We start from the raw sequence: 20,058 nt of genomic DNA, 5'->3' as shown, positions 1-20,058 counted from the left end.
CACCCTCCGCAGCCCCGCCTCGCGTGTGAGGCCCTGCGGGGGTCACTGGAAGGGCTGACTGCCTCCCAAACCGATTGTGAAAGGAAAAGCACTTTCAAACGGATAGGTGAGTCGGGCTGGTACCGCCGCGCTCGCTCACAAGTGGAGAACACCCCGGGGACGCGAGCGAGGGGCGACAGAACTTAGCCTGGGCTTGTCTACTTCCAGAAGCAAAGGTGGAGTGACAGGCCTGTGGGTCTTATTCCACACCGCTCATCTTACACAGATGAAAGAGTCAGCTAGAATAAAATATCTGCTCAAGATCCCACACTAATTAGCTGTTCTGAACCCAGACACAGAAGCCAGGCGGCCTACCTTCTAGGACCTGAGCCCTTTTCCCCTGCTGGTGTTTGGGCTCTGGTGCTGCTGTGTATGCAGTCGCTACCATTTATCTCCAAAGTGATGGGAACAGACAGACTGAGCCGGACTGCCTCAGCACATGGGGGTGCTGACGCAGGGCGGGCTTGCGGATGGTTGATTCGGTTGTTCGAAAGGTCATCAGATACCCACATTCTTCCCATCCCTCGTGGCCAGTGACCAGAGACCCCAGCAACTAGAAGCCTTTCTTGTTGATGTGATGATGTTCAGAGGAAGAGAACAGATTAAATGACTTTCTGAAGCAGATTTCTCTTCCTATTTCAAATTCAAACCTGAATTAGTGCATTCTCCTGAGGGTCTGAATTAGGGAGAGAGGCAAGCCAGGTAACTAAATGTAAAGAGGCACACACTCTTAGGGGTTAACCCCTGTACTTAATGTGACCCTGACAGTGAGTGCCTCCTTAAATTTCACACCCTGGGTGCCTCCCTTTTCAAAAACTAACAGCGTTATTGAGACCTGTTAACAGACCATAATATTCACTCTTTAAAAGCATACAATTCAGTGGTTCTTAGTCTGTTCACAAAGTTGTACAACTATAACCACTATCTAACTCCAGAACATTGTATCACCTCAAAAAGAAACACCATGCCCATTCATGATTTTCTCCATTCCCTCTTCCCACAGCCCCCGGCAACCACTAATCCATTTTGCCTAGATTTGTCTATTGTGGGATATTATAGATAGAATCATATATAATATAGTCTTTTGTGACTGCCTTCTTTCACTTAGCACAGTGTTCTCAGGTTGATCTTTGCTGGTTCAAGGTAACAGTGATCTATATTTCATTTCTTTTAGTGACTGATGACATAATATTGTGTGTGTGTGTGTGTGTGTGTGTGTGTCCATTTTATTTATTCATTCATCAATTGGTAGACATTTGGGTTTTTTCTCTCTTTTGTTTGTTATGAATAATGCTACTATGAACATTCACATATAAGATTTTGTTTAGATGTATGTTTTCATTTCTGTTGGGTCTATACCTGGAGTGGAATTGTTAGGTCATATAGTAACTCTGTATTTAACTTTATGAAAAACTGCCAAACTATTTTTCCAAGCAGCTACAAAATTTTATTACCATCTGTGTACATGGGTTTCAGTTTCTCGAAATCTATGGTCTCTTTTTTTTTAACTTTAGAGGGTGTGAAAATGGCATTGCATGATGTTTTAGAGTTGTATTTCCTTGATGACTAATGACGTTGAGCATCTTTTACCTCCCCATGTGGTTACTGGCTCTTTGTAAATCTCCTTCAGGGGAAAATCCATTCAAATCTTTGCTCATTTTCAAATTAGATTATTTGTCTTTTTATTGCTGAGTTTTAACACTGTAGGTTTTTATTCACTTCATCATCATACTGCATGATCAAACTGCTTAAAAGACAAAACGAAAATCTTAAAAGCGATCCAAGAAAAAAGATACAGAAAAACAGAGATGAAAATGATATCCGAGTTTTCTTGGGGAAAAAATGCAAGCAAGAATACAGTGCAGAAACATTTTTAAAATACTGGGAGAAAAAAGAGAAACCATCAATCTAGAACTCTGTATGTTTCAAAAATACCTTTCGAAAATGAAGGTAACATAAAGACTTTTTCAGACATATGAAACCTGAAAGTTCTCACCACCAGCCAACCTTGCATGTCAAGACGTGTGAAAGTAATTCCTTCAGGCAGGCAGAATAAAAATAATAAAGGAACAAGGATGTACCCAAAGGAAGAAGAGCACTGTTAATAAGTATCAGATAAATACATAAGGCTTTCTTTCTTATTTCTTAAATGTCTTTAAAAGATAATATTTTAAATACTATTTTTTTTACATTTATTTATTTTTTGAGAGACAGAGCATGAGCAGGGGAGGGGCAGAGAGAGAGGGAGACACAGAATCAGAAGCAGACTCCAGGCTCCGACCTGTCAGCACACAGCCCGACATGGGGCTCAAACCCATGAACCGTGAGATCATGACATGAGCCGAAGTCAGATGCTTAACTGACTGAGCCACCCAGGCTCCCCTAAATAGTATTTTAAGTGTCTTTAAAATAATAACAATGTATTGTGGGGTTCATAACACATATGAAAACAACAGCCCAAAGGTCAACAGAGTCTAATTCTCAAATTTATAGGAAAAAGCAAAGTACCCAACATAGCCAAAACAATTTTGAAAAATGGGAATAAAATTGGAGGGGTGCCTGGGTGGCTCAGTCTGTTAAGCAACTGACTTCGGCTCAGGTCAGGTCATGATCTCACGGTTTCTGAGTTCAAGACCCATATTAGGCTCTCTGGTGTCAGCACAGAGCCCACTTTGGATCCTCTATCTCCCTCTCTCTCTGCCCCTCCCCTGCTCATGCACACACGCGCTCTCTCTCTCTCTCTCTCTCTCAAAAATAAATAAACATTAAAAAATGTTTTAAAAAGAATAAAATTGGAGGACTTACATTACCTCAAAACTTACTATTAAGCTACAATAATCAAGTATTGTGGTATTGGCACCAAGATACACATTAGATCAACAAAATCAAATATAGTCCAGAAATAGAGCCATGTATATATGATCAGTTGATTTTTGAAAAAGGTGCAAATGCAGTTCAGTGGAGGAAGAATGCTCTTTTCAACATACGCAAAATGAGCTCAAAATGGATCATAGGCCAAAACATAAAATGTTATAGTATAAACTTAAGAGACATTCTCTCTGACTTTGACTTAGGCGAAGAGTTCTTAGATAAAGCACAATACATAAACAAAAAAGTTTAATAAATTGGACTTCGTTAAATTTAAGAACTCCTCTTTGAAAGATGCTGTTATCAAAATGAAAACTCAAGTCACAAGATTTGTGAAAGTATTTGCAAGTCGTGTGTCTGATAGAGAACTTGGTATTTGTAATAATGCTCAAAATTCAATAAACAAACAACCTCTCCCCAACAAAATAATAAAATATGTGTGAGAGATTTAAAAAGGTATCTCACCAGAGAACATATATGGATTGCAAATAGACACATGAAAAAATGCTGAACATTAGAGAATTAGAGAATGCAAACTAAAACCTCAATGAGATAACATTATACACCGATTAGAATGGTTAAAATTACCAACACTGATCATACCAAGTGTGGGTGAGGATACAGAGCATCTGGAACTCTCATTTGATCTACTGGGTAAAACTATCTTGGAAAAAAATTTTGCATTTTCTTAAAAATTTAAACCTGCCATATGACTCAGCTATTCACACTCCTATGTATTCACACAGGGAAATGAACACATACGTTCATACAAAGACTTTGCAAATGAACGATCATTGCAGTTTTATTTGTAATAGTTAAAATCTTTGCAACAGCCCAAATATCCAGCAGCAGATGAATGGAAGCAAACTGTAATGTATCCATACAATGGGATATAACTTTGTAATTAAAAAATGAACTATTGATGCACACTGTATGGATGAATCTCAAAATAATTATACTGAGTGAAAGGAGCCATACCCAGAAAGTACATGCTGTATGATTCCATTTACATAATACTCTATAAAATGCAAATTAACCTATAGTGGCAGAAAGCAGAGTAGTGGGTGCCTGAGACTGAGGGTATGTGGGTAAGATGGGGCAAGGAGGGATGGGAGAGAAAGACTGAAAGGTATAAGAAGAGCCTTTAGGGTGTGATGGATATGCTAATTATCTTGATCATGGTGATGGTTTGACCAGTGCCTACAATATCACAACTTATCCAATTGTACATGTCAACTATGTGAAGTCCATTATATTCATTATACCTCAATAAAATTTTTAAGTAATTTTTTAGAGGACAAAAAAAAAATTAAAATTTGTAGATGCCTGTTTCCCAGTCCTATGGATTAATTTTTTCCCTAAATCCAGTTTAGAAAGCACGGTCCCTGAAATGGATGTGGTCTAACCAGGAACATAGTCTAGCTTGGTAGATTTTAATAAGAGCTGTAATGTAAATGGCTCAGGTAACAGACCAATGAGCCGTGAATCCAAAGTAGAAGCAGGAGCAACCATGATTCAGTCCAAGTCTTAAAAAATAAGCCAGGCAGCAGTCAGTGATGGTGCAAGTGGGAGTGTAAATCAGTTATTTTTTGGAGACCAATTTGGAAGAAGCCTTAAAATATGCCCAACTTTTATCTCAACAGTATTATGTTTAGGAAGGCTTCCTTTAAAACATTAAGGAATGAGCAACAGTACAGTACATAATATAACAGTGCAGCATGTAATATAAATAATTTAAATTACCCAAATTGTCTACAACTAAATAGATCACAAAAAATATGGAAAATCATACAAGTCAATTAAGGTTCATAGTAAGTAGGTGCTATAGAAGTCTATGATTAACTTGTGTGAAAGTTTAACTTGTGTTTATAAGTTTTTATTTCCATACATATTGTTGGTTGGAAACCCTCCTAGGAACTTCCTTGGAAGAATATGAAACCAGCTACATGCTCGGAGGGCAGGGAGAGACTGAAGAAAGAGGCAGGCCACTCCAGGTTGGTAGACAGGTGACAGTTTTATTAAGCTTGGCTTGTATTGGGTGGCAGCAAGATGAATGGATCCCAGCACCCACCCACCAAATCTTAAAAAGTTTCTAAAGAGACCTTAACTGAGTTCAGTCACATACACCATGCAGATATTTTCCACGCCACATCAGTCTCAAAACCGTGTCCTTGGAGCAGTCTCTGCAAGTGGGAAAGGTAAGTGAAACCCACATACCCAGGACAGGGGAGAGAGTGTGTGGAGCCTCTGAGGGCCTGGATCCAGCTCACAGGTCAACTGGCAGTCATGCCTTTTCAATGACCTTCCCCAAGGAAGGGGATATATAAAAATATACACATCTCACCATCAACAGTAGTGATTGCTGGGTGTGGATTTGTGTGGAGTTATTTCTAGAGAATGTATTATATGTCCTGGAGGGTGAATGGGGATAGCTGAACTGTCACCAAGGTTCTGGTCTAAAGGCTGTTGAAGGCAATAGCATTATGAGATACAGAGCCTCATGATCCCCCAGGGGACAGTTAAGATACAAAACCTGCTATAACTCCCTGACACTCCTTGAAACTAGATGTGCTCCCTGCCTGCCTTCACATAGCCACCAGGTGCATATCTGGTTAATGTCTAAAGATCCTCTGTGCCCTCTTTCCATGCTGTGATCTTCTTTGATACTTCTATCTAATGAGATAGGAAATAAAGGCTGTGTGCAGGCTGCTGTGGCTGCTGCTGTCTCCCAGAGGCAGCCCTGCATGTCCGCTCACGTCTGTCTGAGAACTTCTTCAGTGCGTGGCCACAGATCTGTGGACAACTTAAATTTTATTCATATTTTCTGTAGTCCAAATTTCTGCCACGACACATATTCTTTTGTAATCAAAATATACATTAATGTAGGGAGATCTTTTCTTTAGCAAGAGATACGCCTGAGCCACATCGGAGCATGTGTGATAAACACAGGCCATTGTTCCCAGGAGCTGGTGAGTATGTGAGGGTTTCCTTGGGGGCTTCAGGAGAACTAGGCAGAGTTTGGTGTGTGCTTCCAGGGACAGAGATGGAGAGGGCTGCAGGCTTCTGCTTCAGAGTACCACCTCCTAGCCCAGTCCTGAAGCTCATTGCTAAGGCCTGGACATGTACCTCAGTTATTTCTACAAGGGACTCTCTGAGATATGGAACATGCAGGGCTGTGTGTGGCACTGAAGAAGACACTGAGGGATACTGCCTCAATTGTTGAAGAGACAAACCCCGGGTGGCTGCAGGGTTAACATGTCAAGATCTCTGGCTTTGTGAGCCACAGGGCCTGGGCACTGGCATTTCCTGAGGAGGTTGGCAGGAGTGGGCAGCAGAGCTCTGATGTGATCCCAGGACAGAAGAGCAGAGGACTGGTCCATGGATCCCTGAGATACTCCAAAAACACCCACAAATAGTAAGCACAGTCTGAGAGGAGAGCCATCCCAGATTATAGAGGGAGGGCAGAACCACTCAAGGACACCTCAAATATTGCAAAACAAGCATCAGCCCCAAACATCACACATCCAAAGCCTCAGTTATTCAAGCAGCTGTGGAATGCTCCCAACAAACATTCACAAACCACCCAAGTGCACACATTTTATTTTGCCATGCAAATTGCTACACTGATTTGGTCACTCAAGATTTAAATCAAGGCAAGGTAGGCAGAAGGGGAAGGGAGGACATGGCCAGCAACCGTGCCTTTTTATGGAGAAGAGAACCCACTACAGAACAAAATGCTGCCAGTTTTGTGGTGCCAGAGGAAGAGAAGAAAAGGACCGTCCATGAAGTCTGGGTTCTGTTCTGTGGCCCAGGCAGTCCTGAGCACAGACACTGCCTCTGTGCCTTCTTCACTAGTCCCTTTGCAAGGTTTCTGTGCATGACCTTGGACACACACTTCTTATTAACATTCCAGGAAAGTTGGCCTTGGCTTCCTTAAACACACCAGTCCTAAACTTCAAAAAAAAAGACTCCAAGCTGTAAGTCTCCTCCAGCTTTAATCTGTGGAGGAGAAATTGAACTTTCTTTAGTCAGCTTTTTTGGATTTGTCCAGGATCTGAACTTCTCAGATGTTAGTGTTTTTTCCACCTGGAAAAACAAAGTTAAATCCTAGAATCCAGATAACATAATGTGCCCATGCACACATGTATTATCCCCCACCTGTCTCCCAGCACCCACACCCCCGGTGTAACTACGTGGGAAGTTCTGGTCCAAGACAATGCACAGATTTTTTCTTCTTATAAACACACCAAAACTCTTCCCAAGTTCTCATGTTTTCCCTGTCCTAGGGACACAAGAGTAAAACAGCTACAAAACAACTAAGGCCAGCAGAGTTTTTCAAAAAGAACTATTTTTCCCTAAACTCATTTAAAATATTTAATCTGAAATACCTAATTCAAAATTCTTATAATCGATTGTTACATTTACTGACATTACTGTGAGTCAGAGGGCAGTCTGACAAAGGAGAGACAAAGGTCGTAGCTCTCTCTAACTAGGGAAGAGGAGAAAATCAAAGATTATCTGTGCAGGAAGGGTGGGCTCTTCCTGAGAGCTGAGAGCGGAAATGGGAATTACAAAAGCATAACTTCCGGCATCTCCCATTTGCCCTCACTTGCAAGCTAGCTGCCTGCCCTGGAGTCAGCCTGGCCCCTAGGAGCTGTCACTCATTCTGAGTGTCCACAGGGAAGGAGGAAAGGAGATACAGGGGCTTCCACTTGTATCTGCTCCTCCCCTTACCCAGAGCTCCAGTGAGCGCTCCTCTTCAACGACAACTCATGGGACATCAGCTCTAGTTCGTCTCTACTAATTTTCTTCAAGTAGCCATGAAAGATCTCACCTGTGTCCCCACAAGAGAAGCACATTCTGGTCCCATGAGAAAAGGCAGGGAAATCAGGCAGGCCCCTCGCAGCACCCAGGACAGCCGTGAGCTGGAGCTGGCCCTACCTGTGGCAAGAGGCCATTGTCAAACTTCCAGGAACTTTGCAAGCCAGTTGTTAAAATCTTGGTAATTAAAGTCAGCCACTGAGAGAGCATTTATACCACAGGAACCAGCAAACATCATTATTCAGGGCCTCTTCCTCCCCCACCCAACACATACACATCCCTTTTGGATCTGCTGAGCCAGTTTGCCACTGATCCTCTACCTCCCACATACAAGTTTACTTTTCCATCCTGAACTCTCTTCCTTTCCTGTTAGAGAGAGAGGTCTCTCCTCCTAAGAGAAGTTCCTCACTTGTGGTTTAGATCCTTGCTACTCACAGTGTGGTCCATGGGCCAGCAGTATCTGTATTATGTGCAATCTTGTTAGAAATAAAAACCTTGAGTCCACACCCACACCTACTGAACAGAGTCTGCATTTAAACAAGATTGCGAGGATAGCCATAACAAGGTAGCACAGATTGAGTGGCTTGAACAACAGAAATTGTATTTTCTTGCAATTCTGGAGGTTAGAAATCTAAGATGAAGGTGTCAACAAAGTTGGTTTCTTCTGAGGCCTCTCTCCTTGGCCTGTAGATGGCCATCTTCTCTCTGGGTCTTCACATGGTTCTTCCTCTGTGTCTATGTCCAAATCTCCTCTTCTTATAAGGACATCAACCGTGTGGGGTTAAGGCCCACCCTAACGACCTCCTTTTCACTTAACCACTTCTTTAAAGACCCCATCTCCAAATATGGTCACATTCTGAGTACAGGAGGGTAAGGACTTCAACATATGAACTTCGGAGAACACAACTCAACCTATAACAATTTTTAGACACATTAATATTTGAGAAACACTGACTAGATCAATCCCTACCCTCTTTTCTAATACTCTTGTTCAATGATTACTGAGTCTTCAACAAGCCCCTCCCTTCAGAATAAAGAATAATGTCCTTATATTTTTGGCACACTCTCTTAGCTTCATCAAAACATGTCCTTACCAGCAATTCAATACCCAGTAGAAATGCATATACATGTTCACAAAAAGACATGCAGTGGTATTCATCGAGCGCTATTTGTAATAACCCAAAGTTGGAAAGTCCCCGAATGCTGGCTTGTGGATGGAATTAGAGAAACGAGCTCAGGCTGGAATCCACAGACACTCAGACTCACTGCTTAGGGCTTACCATGGCCAGATGGGTATTGCTGTCAGGAGGCAGAATGATATTGTGTCTTCCAATGCATAGGGCAGCCCCAGGTCTGGTGTTTGGATCTGTCTATAAACCCTGTTTTAAAGTTTTTTTTTTTTAATGTTGATTTCTGAGAGGCAGGGGAGGGAGACGAAGTGCAAGCAGGGGAGGGGAAGAGACACAGGAAGACACAGAATCTTAAGCAGACTCCAGCCTCTGAGCTGTCAAAACAGAGCCCAACGCAGGGCTCAAACCCACAAATTGTGAGATCATGACCTGAGCTAAAGTTGGATGCTTAACCAACTGAGCCACCCAGAAGCCCCTATATACCCTGTTTTTAATTTATCTGGCTTAAATATCATATATACTGTTTCTTTTTCCTAACAAAAACAGGAAATCAAAATTAGATTACTGAAAAATGAGCATAGTTTACCCCCCAAAATGACACATCTAACTGGAAGAACCCCTCAGGGATAGATAAGAGAGTTTTTACCTCTGTGTTTTTATGCTGATAAATGTAAAATATTCATCAGTACATCTTAGTGTTGAGTACAAAGTGCTATTGTTCCCACATATCAAATAGAGAGAATAGAGTGGCAAATATAGAGAGACATAAACTTTCTATATTAGTTTTGGAAGGAATTGTGTTTTTTTCTCTTTTGAAAACCTGCATAAAGAAATACCCCCATGGATCTTCCAATTTAAAAGTATTTCTCAGGGTACCTGGCTGGCTCAGTTGTATAAGCGTCCAGCTTCAGCTCAGGTCATGATCTCATGGCTCGTGAGTTCAAGGCCTGTATCATGTTCCTTGCTGACAATGCATCTGCTTGAGATTCTCTCTCTCTCTCTCTCTCTCTGTCAAGGTGCATAAATAAACTTAATTTTTTTTTTCTCCAAGGGGCACCTGGGTGGCTCAGTTGGTTAAACATGGGACCCTTGATTTCAGCTCAGGTCATGATCTCATGACTCTTGAAATCCAGCCCCCCCATGGGGTTCCGTGCTGACAGTGCATGGAGCTTGCTTGGGATTCTCTCTCTCCCTGTCTCTCTGCCCCTTCCCTGCTCATGAACTCGCTTGCTCTCTCTCAAAACAAATAAAATAAACTTAAAAAAAAGTATTTCTCCAAGTTAAGAGGATCATCAACTAATATTCCAGCCTTTGGGGAAAAGGTTCTGGTGAGAAAAGGTATTGTTGGCCAAAGGGAGTTATCCTTCCATCCTGAAGTTATATCATATAAATATAACTATATAACTATAAAGCTTAAAAATGTATTCAAATATATTTTATACTTTATATATTTGAGTAATATGTATATTAAGTTGATGGAGGCCAAATCCAAGCTATTGATCCCATCCATCATCACATTCAAAAGGGAGTGTAGGAAAGGGTTTAATGTTAGCCTTAACAGTCTTAAAAACGGTAACACTTTTTTCCTGAGCTCAGAATTGTAGAGTCCTCAATCTTAAGACAACAAATATGCATCACTGGGACTCAGGGCCAAGATGGCGGAGCAGCATGGAAGTTTTTTTTGCCTCTCTCATCCCTGAAATGCAGCTAGATCAACACCAAACCATCTTGCACACCTAAAAAACTGATCTGAGGATTAACACAACAATCTGGACAACTGGAACCACAGAACTCAGCAGGTATAGGGTGTGGAGAGGAGAACTGGGAGAGAGAAGCTGCGAGGGTAGTTGCTTGCAGAGAGAGGATGAAGACAGGTGGAGAGTACAGAAACTCCCCCCCCCCCCACCACAGAAAGCAGCTGGAGAGAAAGATAAAGAGTGGAAACAGCCATAAGAGACTTAATAAGAAAGGGAGAAGGGAGAAAGGAGAAAGGAGAGGGTTTAAATTCCATTAAGTCTCTATAAACAGCAGAGTGCAGAATCTGAAACTCTGCAGATACCTGGAGGGGCTCTGGTGGGAAGGGTGAATCCCCAGGAGCAGACAGCCAAGTCTAAGGGGGCCTCAGGCCACACGGGGAGAGGCGGTTCCTCTGCTGAGAGGGCATTTGGTAGAGGCTGTGCGGCCTCCCCACAGGAAAAGGTCCCAGCAAACCCCAGAGAACAGCCACGTTTGCTGGTGTTGGAAGAAGGCCATTAAGGGTGAAGCTGGGCACCAGATATGTGTTGCGATTTACCATAATCTTTGCAATGCTGCTGCTACATGATCCTGTGAACTTTTTCTGGGGCTAGATGGCACCTGGCCACAGTCTCTGGGCATGTGCAGCAGCATGGTTGTGCAAACATTTCTGGGTACTGGCTGGTATCCAGCCATTGATCAGCAAGACCCTCCCCCAAAGGATCAGAGCAAGTCAAAGCAACAGGGTCCTCAGAAGTGAAGGGTTTAGAAACACAGCTCCATCTGAGATAATACTCAGGAGGGAAGTGCCACCTGACAGGCTAATGGTCTAGTAATGGACAGAAGCAGAAACAAAAAGGGGTGGTTGATTACCTGTGGGGGGAGCACAGAGTTCTGATACTAGAGACTGGGTAGCTGGGTAACACATTTTCACCCCTCCCATGCATGTGCATACACGCCTACACACGCCACACATTCCACTCCAGTATACTAAGCAGCACTATCTAGTGGAGAACGGAGCACGAACCACGCTCTAGAGGAACACCACAAGTCTCTCCGCCTGTGTAGTTTACGGACTATAAAGTGCATCTTAGTTTGACTTCTAGGGGAAACTGGATGTAATTTCAATCATATTTAATTCTGTTCACTGGTCCATCTATTCAATTTTTTTCTTTTTTTTTCTTATTCTTGAATACAGAAAGAGAAAAAAATGTTTTTATTTTCCATTTTTATAAAAAAGATTTTAAATTTTTTTTCCTAATATATTTTTTTACGTTTTTGGAAATTTTTTTAAAATTCTATTTTACTTTCATTTCATTTTATTCTATTTTACTGTATTCATTTTTTTAAATTTTCAAACGTTTTCCTTTTCTTTTTTTTCCCTTTTCTTCCCCTTTTTTCTCTATTCTATCAAGCTTTTCTCAACAACCAGACCAAAACACACCTAAGATCTAGCATCCTTTATTTGATTTTTTTGTGTTGTTGTTAATTTTTAAATTTTATTTATTTATTTTCATTTATTTTTTATTTCATTAATTCTTTTTCTTCCTTGAAAATGACAAAACAAAGGAATTCACCTCAAAAGAAAGAACAGGAAGAAATGACAGCCAGTGACTTAACACAGATACAAGCAATATGTCTGAACCAGAATTTAGAATCACAATAATAATAATAATACTAAGCTGGGGTTGAAAAAAGCATAGAGTTCCCCTCTGCAGAGATAAGAAAAGTAAAATCTAGTGAGGACAAAATTAAAAATGCTATAACTAAGATGTAATCTCAAATTGATGCCATGGCATCAAGGATGGATGAAGCAGAGCAGCGAATCAGCGATATAGAGGACAAACTTATGGAGAATAATGAAGCAGAAACAAAGAGGGAAACTAAGGCAAATGAGCACAATATAAGAATTAGAGAACTACAATGAGTTCTGACGCATTAAAAAGGAATAACATCCAAATCAAAGGAGTCCCAGACGATGAAGAGAAAAAGGGGTAGAAGGTTTATGTGAGCAAATCACAATGGAAAACTTTCCTAGCCTGGGGAAAGACACAGACATCAAAATCCATGAAACACAGAGAACTCCCATTAGATTCAACAAAAATTGACTATCAACAAGGCATATCATAGTCAAATTCACAAAATACTCAGACAAGGAAAGAATTATGAAAGCATCAAGGGAAAAAAAAGTCCTTAACATATAAGAGAAGACAGATCAGGTTCATAGCAGATCTATTCACAGAAACTTGGCAGGCCAGAAAGGAGTGGCAAGGCATATTTAATGTGCTGAATTGGAAAAACATGCAGCCAAGAATTCTGTATCCAGCAAGACTGTCATTCAAAATAGAAGGAGAGATAAAAAGTTTCCCAGACAAACAAAAATTAAAAGAGTTTGTGACCACTAAACCAGCCCTGTAAGAAATTTTAAGGGCCACTCTCTGAGGGGAGAAAAGATGAAAATATAAATACATACATACCAAAAGCAACAAAGATTAGAAAGGACCAGAGAACACCACCAGAAACTCCAACTCTACAAGCAACATAATGGCAATAAATTCATATCTTTCAGTATTCACTCTAAATGTCAATGGACTCAATGCTCCAGTCAAAAAATGGAAAAGAAATCAAGATCCATCTATATGCTGTTTACAAGAGACACATTTTAGACCAAAATACACCTTCAGATTGAAAGTAAGTGGATGGAGAACCATCTATCATGCTAATGGTCACCAAAAGAAAGCCTGAGTAGCCATACTTATATCAGACAATCTAGATTTTAAAATAAAGACTGTACCAAGAGATGAAGAAAAGGGCATTATATCATAATTAAGGGGTCTATCCACCAAGAAGATATAACAATTGCAAACATTTATGCTCCAAAGGTGGAGGCACCCAGATGTATAAATCAATTAATCACAAACATAGAGAAACTCATTGATAACAATACGATAATAGTAGGGGACTTCAACACCCCCACTTACAACGATGGACAGATCATCTAAAAAGAAAATCAGCAAGGAAACAATGGCTTTGAATGACACACTGGACCAGATTGACTTAACAGATATATTCAGAACATTTCATCCTAAAGCAGCAGAATACACATTCTTCTCCACTGCACATGGAACATTCTCCAGAAGAGATCATATAATGGGACACAAATCAGCCCTCAACAAGTACACAAGATGGAGATCATGCCATACATATTTTCAGATCACAACGCTATGAAACTCAAAATGAACCACAAGAAAAAATTTGGAAAGACAACAAATACTTGGAGACCAAAGAACATCCTACTAAAGAATTAATGAGCTAACCAGAAAGTTAGAGAGGAAATTAAAAAGTACATGGAAGCCAATGAAAATGATAATACCACAGTCCAAAATCTCTGGGACCCAGCAGAGGTGGTCATAAGAGGAAAGCCTGTAGCAATCCAGGCCTTCCTAAAGAAGGAAGAAAGATCTCAGATACACAACCTAACTTTACACCTTAAAGAACTGGAAAAAGAACAGTAAATAAAACCCCAAAACAGCAGAAGACAGGAAATAATAAAGACTAGAGCAGAATTCATTACTATAGAAACCAAACAACAGTATGACAGATCAATGAAATCAGGAGCTGGTTCTTGGAAAGAATTAACAAAAATGAAAAACTCCTAGCTAGTTTGATCAAAAAGAAAAAGGAAAGGACCCAAATAAATAAAATCAAGACTGAAATAGAAGTGATCACAACTAACACTGAAGAAATACAAACAACAATAAGAGAATATTATGAGCAATCATACACCAATAAATTGGGCAATCTGGAAGAAATAGACAAATTCCTAGAAACATATAAACTACCAAAACTAAAACAAGAAGAAATAGAAAATTTGAACAGACTCATAACCAGTAAATAAATAGAATTAGTAATCAAAAATCTTCCAATAAAACAATAGCCCAGGGCCAGATGGCTTTCCAGGGGAATTCTACCTAACATTTAAAGGAGAGTTAATACCTATTCTTTTGAAGCTGTTCCAAAAAACAGAAATGGAAGAAAAACTTCCAAACTCATTCTATGAAGTCAGCATTGCCTTGATTCCAAAAACCAGACAAAGACCCCACTAAAAAGGATAACTACAGACCAATTTCCCTGATGAACATGGATGCAAAAATCCTCAACAAGATACTAGCCAACCAGTTCCAACAGTACATTAAAACAATTATTCACCATGACCAAGTGGGATTTATACCTGGGATGCAGAGCTGGTTCAATATCCACAAACAATCATTGGGATAAATCACACCAATAAAAGAAAGGACAACAACCACATGATCCTCTCAACAGATGTAGAGAAAGCATTTGACAAAATATAGCATCCTTTCTTGATAAAAACCCTCAAGAAAGTAGGGATAAAAGGATCATAACTCAAGATCATAAAAGCCATACATGAAAGACCCACTGCTATTATCATCCTCAATGGGGAAAACCAGAGCTTTCCCCCTATGGTCAGGAACACAACAAGGATGTCTACTCATGCGACTGTTATTCAACATAGTATTGGAAGTCCTAGCCTCAGCAATCAAGCAACACAAATAACAAAAGGCATCTAAATTAGCAAGGAGGAAGTCAAACTTTCACTCTATGCAGATGACATGATACTCTACAGAAAACCCAAATGATTCCAGAAAAAAAACTGATAAAACTGATCAATGAATTCAGCAAAGTCACAGGGTATAAAATCAACCCACAGAAATCATTTGCATTTCTATACACCAATAATAAAGCAACAGAAAGAGAAATAAAGGAATTGATCCCATTTACAATTGCACCAAAAACCATAAAATATCTAGGAATAAACCTAACCAAAGACGTGAAAACTCTATACACTGAAAACTATAGAAAGCTTATGAAAGAAATTGAAGAAGACACAAAAAATTGAACAATATTCCATGCTCATGGATTGAAAGGACAAACATTGTTAAAATGTCAATACTACCCAAAGCAATCTACATGTTCAATGCAATCCCTATCAAAATAACACCAGCATTTTTCACAGAGCTAGAACAAATAATCCTAATATTTGTATGGAACCAGAAAAGACCCCGAATAGCCAAAGCTATCCTGAAAAAGAAAACCAAAGCTGGAGGCATCACAATGCCAGACTTCAAGATGTATTACAAAACTGTAATCATCAAGACAGTCTGGTACTGGCACAAAAATAGACCCCCAGATCAATGAAACAGAATAGAGAACCCAGAAATGGACCACAAATGTATTGTCAACTAATGTTTGACAAAGCAGGAAAGAATATCCAATGGAATAAAGACAGTCTCTTCAGCAAATGGTGGTGAAAAAACCGGACAGCAACATACAGAAAAATGAAACTGTACCACTTCTTACACTATACACAAAAATAAATGCAAAATGGATGAAAGACCTAAACATAAGACAGGAAGCCATCAAAATCCTTGAGGAGAAAGCAGGCAAAAACCTCTTTGACCTGGGCCACAGCAACTTCTTAATCAACACATCTCTGGAGGCAAGGGAAACAATGGCCAAAATTAACTATTGGGACCTCATCAAAATAAAAAGCTTCTGCACAGCAAAGGAAACAATCAGCAAAACTAAAAGGCAACCAATGGAAAGGGAGAAGATATTTGCAAATGACATATCAGATAAAGGGTTAGTATCCAAAATCTATAAAGCACTTATCAAACTCAACACCCAAAAAACAAATAATACAGTGAAGAAATGGGCAAAAGACAGGAATAGACACTTTTCCAAAGAAGACATACAGGTGGGACGCCTGAGTGGCTCAGTTGGTTAAGCGTCTGACTTTGGCTCAGATCATGATCTCACTGCTTGTGGGTTCGAGCCCCACATCAGGTTCTGTGCTGACAGCTCAGGGCCTGGAGGTTGCTTCAGATTCTGTGTCTCCCTATCTCTCTGCCCCTCCCCTGCTCATGCTCTATCCATCTCTCTCTCTCAAAAACAAATAAGCATTAAAAAAAAGACATCCAGATGACTAACAGACACATGAAAAATGCTCAACATGACTCATCATAAGGGAAATACAAATCAAAACCACAATGAGATACCACTTCACACTGATTAGAATGGCTAAAATTAACAACTCAAGCAACAACAGATGTTGATGAGGATGCAGAGAAAGAGGATCTCTTGCACTGCTGGTGGAAATGCAAACTAGTGGAGCCACTCTGGAAAACAGTGCAAAGGTTCCTCAAAAAATTAAAAATAGAACTACCCTATGACCCAGCAATTGCACTACTAGGTATTTATCCAAGGGATATAGGTATGCTGTTTCAAAGGGGCACATGCACCCCAATGTTTATAGCACCACTACAGACAATGGCCAAAGTAAGGAAAGAGCCCAAATGTCCATTGACAGATGAATGGATAAAGAAGATGTAAGATATGTACGTATGTATATATGAGATATATATGAGCTATGTATGTATACACACACACACACACACACACACACACACACACACAATGGAGTATTACTCGGCAATCAAAAAGAATGAAATCTTGCCACTTGCAACTATGTGGATGGAACTAGAGGGTATTATGGTAAGCGAAATTAGTTAGAGAAACACAAATATCATATGACTTCACTCATATTTAAGATACAAAACAGATGAACTTAAGGGCAGAGAAGCAAAAGTAATATAAAAACAAGGAGGGGGACAAAACATAAGAGATTCTTAAATACAAAGAACAAACTGAGGGATGCTGGAGGAGTTGTGGGTGGGGGTATGCACTAAATGGGTAAGGGGCATTAAGGAAGCCCCTTGTTGGGTTGAGCACTGGGTGTTATACATAGGGAATGAACTACTGGAATCTACTCTTGAAATCATTATTGCACTATATGCTAACCAACTTGGATGTAAATTTATAAATAAATAAATAAATAAATAAATAAATAAATAAATAAATAAATAAAATTAAAATAAAGATATCCATCACAGGGATTCACACACTGATAAAAATTAGAAAGTACCAATCATTTATCCATACTGAATTAAATAAAGATGGTACATTTAGAGGTGGAGAAAAAAAGGCAAATAGGCATCATTGTCACCTACATTGCAAGAAAGTGAGTAAATGTAGAGCATGATAGCATGATACACACGTGCTGTCTGTCTCCGTGCTCCAGGGCTGAGAGGAAACTTACCTCCAATCCAAACCACACTGCCAAGGACAGAAGATGGATTTGACTAAGGATGAAAAAACAGAACTTTGAATATGAAAATGATTTTAGGTTTTTTTCTCTCTTCCCCCCAGTAAAAGACACACAGGGGACATGAAATCCATTCAGCAAAAGATTAAGAATTGAGATGTTTTGAAATAAGTTAATTATTTTTGTCCATCAAAATCTTTCCCATCTTATTAAAGTTGTAGTATCTGAAAAATATTTCCATATCTGGTTGACCTTTAAGAGTCCTCCCAGATAAAAGATAAACAGGGTCCCAAAAAGGAAGCATTTTTCAGGGATTTCCCAGCGCTGTCCAGAAGGGAGGAGGTTTAAGTATTTTTTGAAAATCACTATTTCATGACCTTACAGACCCAAGACAAATAACAGAATTGTGTTGCTGGCCTGGGGATCCAGCAAGCACACACAAACAGCCCTCTGATAACCGAGTCACAGGGCTAAACCTGAAAATACTATGCCCCAGCCAGACATAGTCCCTCTTTCCTTCCTGACTCAGAGACCCCCCAAGCTAGCATCTCACACCATCACTGTGTGACCTAGCTACTTGTCTTTTCTGTGACTCTTCTGTATCCTTAGCACAGGACAGCCTCTCTAGATCTGCCTCAGGGAGCTCTGAGAGGATTCCTTACAAAGAGCACAAATACTGAGTGGGGCTCTATTCCGTAAAAGTTTCCACAACTTTGAAAACACTTTTTCCCCCTCTTACCATGTTTCTACCATAAATACTTGCACAGGTTATGCTGCATTTCAAGATTCATTACTCAATTAACAAAAAAGTATAACCATCTACTATCTGTCTGTCACTGTGCTAGGTGCTTGGCATCAAGTTCAAGACACAGTATCTGACTTGAGGTGACTCAGAGCCTGATGACAGAGGCCGAAAGTATAGAGAGGTACTTTCAGGGTGTTATGAGAAAATGGATGGTGGCAGCTATGATCCCCCAATGCCAAGAATTTCCCTGTCCCACACTTATACTCCATATGGACTCCATTAACTTCTGCCCCCCACACCAGACTGTAGGCCTTATGATGGCCTCACTTTCCTACACTCATTTTCTGTCAACAGCATCAACCACCACAGTGTCTGAAATATATTTGTGGAATGACTCAAAGGCTTCATAGTGGGATGTGATCATTTAAAAATATAGGTCTCCAACTGAACAAAAAGAGAAAAAGCATTTTAAATCTGGATCGTCATGGTAACTTAAGAGAACAGAGAGTAAGAAAGGTCTTCTGGGAATGGACTGGAATAGGTCTGGGTGTGTGTGTGTGTGTGTGTGTGTGTGTGTGTGTGTGTGTGTTTTCAGGGTAGGGGTTAGGGAGAATGCAATGGCAGGGAATGATAATTGAAAATTAATTCTGAGGCCAAATCAGGAAAGAACTATAAAATCTACAGAGAACTCCCCATAATTACTTGTTTTCAGATATAAAGAGCTTGGCAATTGGCTCCCATCTTCCCGCTCATCACGTGTTTTCAAATATTTCAGCTTTTATAGAAGAAAGAGAAGTACGGTGAAAGAGAAGCCAAGCAACCAAGAAAAGTGGCAGGTCATTCCCTGTGCCCCTAATATCATCCTCCAATATTGAAAGATCAGGCTGATGTTCAAAAATGAACATTAACCAGACATTTCCTGGAATCACCACAGCTAATCCTGGAAGACCCAGCCAGCCAAAGGACCCAGGATCATCGCCAAGGAGACTTAAGCCCAGAGCAGGCAACCTCCATGGCATGGCACCACCAGGGCAAGGATGTATTTGTGACTTACAGAACAACTCTGGGCACTGCCAACCAGTCAGATGGCCAGGATCATTCCACCAATTCATTAATCTCATTACATCACCCTGTGTATTATATGGTAGTTTTATTTTTGTTTTTGTTTTTTTGCTTCACTTACTGCATTAAAGAAGGGTTTTTCTGGACTAAGGAATTTTATAGAAGCCAGCCCGATTCAAAGGCCTCAGTTTCACAGTAAGATTTTTATTTAGAAAGACTATTTTTGCCAGTAGTGCAGATTTGTGAGACAGAGGAAAGGACCAGGCTGTGCTTGGAGGACCAGTCAAGTAGCAATTAAAATAATAGTGTAGAAGATACAGTGAGACTCTGAACTCAGGCAGCAGCAGTGTGACTCAGGAGAGGGGGCAAATTAAAGAGATCTTGCAGGGGAACCAGTTCACCCACCAGAGGTTAAGACCAGGGAGGACTCCGGATGGCTGAGCTTCTGACTTCTACAGCAGGGTGGGGGATCG

At 40.3% G+C, this 20,058-nt stretch overlaps 2 long non-coding RNA genes across 2 annotated transcripts in view; one reads left to right on the top strand and one right to left on the bottom strand.

Annotated features, from left to right (window-relative positions):
• The first annotated feature begins 4 nt into the window (after positions 1 to 4).
• On the top strand, positions 5 to 19,595 carry LOC122219628. Its single transcript, XR_006202498.1, has 4 exons — positions 5 to 106; positions 4,822 to 4,901; positions 18,624 to 18,704; positions 19,236 to 19,595. It is a non-coding gene; the product is annotated as an uncharacterized LOC122219628 (long non-coding RNA).
• LOC122219627 overlaps positions 4,563 to 20,058 on the bottom strand; it is a 43,335-nt gene continuing 27,839 nt past the window's right edge. Inside the window, exons 2-3 of the long non-coding RNA XR_006202497.1 lie at positions 7,742 to 7,848; positions 4,563 to 6,993 (exon numbers count right to left, since the gene is read on the bottom strand). This is a non-coding gene — a long non-coding RNA (uncharacterized LOC122219627). The remainder of the gene's footprint in view (positions 6,994 to 7,741; positions 7,849 to 20,058) is intronic.

This window comes from Panthera leo, chromosome B2, assembly GCF_018350215.1.
Source record: "Panthera leo isolate Ple1 chromosome B2, P.leo_Ple1_pat1.1, whole genome shotgun sequence".
NCBI lineage: Eukaryota > Metazoa > Chordata > Mammalia > Carnivora > Felidae > Panthera > Panthera leo.
The sequence above is the reverse complement of the archived record's forward strand: the minus strand, read 5'-3'. Positions and strand labels throughout refer to the sequence as shown.